Here is a 2020-nt window from a genome sequence, read left to right on the forward strand (position 1 = left end):
GGGTGCCTTAATAACCCACAACCGGGTGGGTTACTCCTTAGTAGGGACCAGAAGGCAGACCCCAGAGAGAGAGTGGTGCCAGAGGCTCAGAGGCCTGATGTAGAGTACCCTTGACTGCTCAATGCTGGGGCCAGGACCAGACTGTTCAAAAGGGCCAGGGGCCTACTGCGAGGCATGCCCAGAGCTGGAGGTCTGCGGTTTCAACTGGTCTTGGAGGTGATGCCAGGGCCTGTGTGGCCAAAGGTCCCACAGGAGGACCGTGCCTGAGAGGGGAAATAGTTTCAGGAAGATAGGCAGCCCAAATGAAGGCAGAGTAGGCTGCCTGAATGGAGGGATCTTAGAGGGGTCCTGATTGGAGGATTCTGGGGCCCAGTGTGGGGCCAGTGACATTAACAACTGGACGCCATCTGCGAGGCTTGGGCTGCAGTGTAGGGGAGGAACGGAGCTGAAGATTGTACCCCCTGGCATTGAGGCAAGAATGGGCAGCCTCCTGCCTTAATAGAACCAATTAAGAGACAACAAGGCATGGCAGGAGAGAAGGTGGGTGGCTGGCCCAGAACAGGTGGGTGGGGCCATTAGTAGATGGACCCTGAGAAGCCCCCTGTTACACATACTACCTGCAACCTCTCCATCTTCCTTGTTGCTCATGTCTTCCCAAGACTAGGGCAATCCTGGTCTGGGAAAAGCATGGGTTATTCCAGTCCTCCCATTTCTGGGAGGACTAGTACAGTGGAGCAAAGTGCCCTGCCTGATTCTCACACTGGGAATTTTACTGTGTGAGGAGCTGGTGGGGAACAGCAAGTAACTGCTCCTCCCCTCCCAGTTTATGGAAGGGGCAGGAACAGCTGCTTCCCATACTTTGTCCAGACCAGGGTGACCCTGGTCATGGGAAGGCATGGGAGCCTTTCCCAGTGGCTCTATTTTTCCTGGTCCTCAGAAGTTATGGCACCGAAAAGTGTACAGATATTCATTATCCTGGGAGAAACTCTTCTAGAAGGAACTCTTACCTTGTTGGAGTTAGATTATTTTCCTCCCCAAACTGCCTTTTTCATTCTGAAAGACAGTGTACGCTCCTGTTTTCTACCAGGAGAGTCATGATTCTCCCAGTAGAATCTGTAAAGGGAAAAGAGCGAAGCAAGAGGAAAGCCCTGAGAGACCCACACAAAGAACATTCATCTTTGGTGCAGTGAGAGGCCTGGCCAGAGCGCGGAACACACTTCCATTTTTCCTCAATGTGTCCTCCCTGTGGATAGGTGGGTGGAAGATCCAGGAAGTTGTTTCTGGTCCTGGAGAGGGGCAATCAGAAGAAGACCACATCCAGAGGATGGAGGCAAAACCAGAATTCTCTCCTGATGGAAGATGCCTGTGGCCAGTGGCAGAAGAGGAAAGCAGATCCTCCATGCAGAGTGTTCAGAGGAGCACTTGCAAACTTCACGACCTGCTGAGACAGGAATCCTTTGAAGACAGCCAGCTGAAGACTAAAGGGGCAGAGAGAAGCAGTCCACTGGGAGCGAAGCAGTCCATGAGCCCAGGGGCATGGCCCTGGTGGTTTCTTTATGTTCTTTTTTTTCTTCATTGTTTTGTTTGTTCTCATCATTGTTTGGGGACTGTGCTCCCCTCCCCCACTATCAGAGCAAAGTGATTGGAGGGAAAAATCCTCTCCTGGAAGGATCCTTAGACATTCTCACCTTGAGGAGCCTACCCAGGGAGCTGAGACCAGTGAGACAGTGTTTTTGTGTATGTGTGTGTGAAAAGTAGAGCCATCCTTAAATTTTGATTGATTGATTTGATTGTCTATTTAGCTAGGGGACTGGCTCCTCTGAAGGCCTGAGGCAGGATGATTAACCTAGGACCAAGAGATGCTTTAAGTTCATTTTTCCTTTTTTCTTCTTTGCTACCCACTAGATTAACATAAAGTATAGGCTTATACATGCTGCCCTAAACCAGCCCCCACCACCACCACCCAAATTGCAGGTCAGTCCAGCTGTTAAGTCCTCCACATTTTTAGCATATAATAAAA

General features: G+C 50.6%; 1 long non-coding RNA gene across 1 annotated transcript in view; it reads right to left on the reverse strand.

The window, feature by feature from the left end:
* Positions 1-625: 625 nt before the first annotated feature.
* The window catches only part of LOC109309573, a 21291-nt gene continuing 19896 nt past the window's right edge, over positions 626-2020 (reverse strand). The window contains exon 4 of the long non-coding RNA XR_002100974.1: positions 626-636. This is a non-coding gene — a long non-coding RNA (uncharacterized LOC109309573). The remainder of the gene's footprint in view (positions 637-2020) is intronic.

This window comes from Crocodylus porosus, unplaced genomic scaffold (genome assembly GCF_001723895.1).
Source record: "Crocodylus porosus isolate Cpor-Errol unplaced genomic scaffold, CroPor_comp1, whole genome shotgun sequence".
Lineage (NCBI taxonomy): Eukaryota > Metazoa > Chordata > Crocodylia > Crocodylidae > Crocodylus > Crocodylus porosus.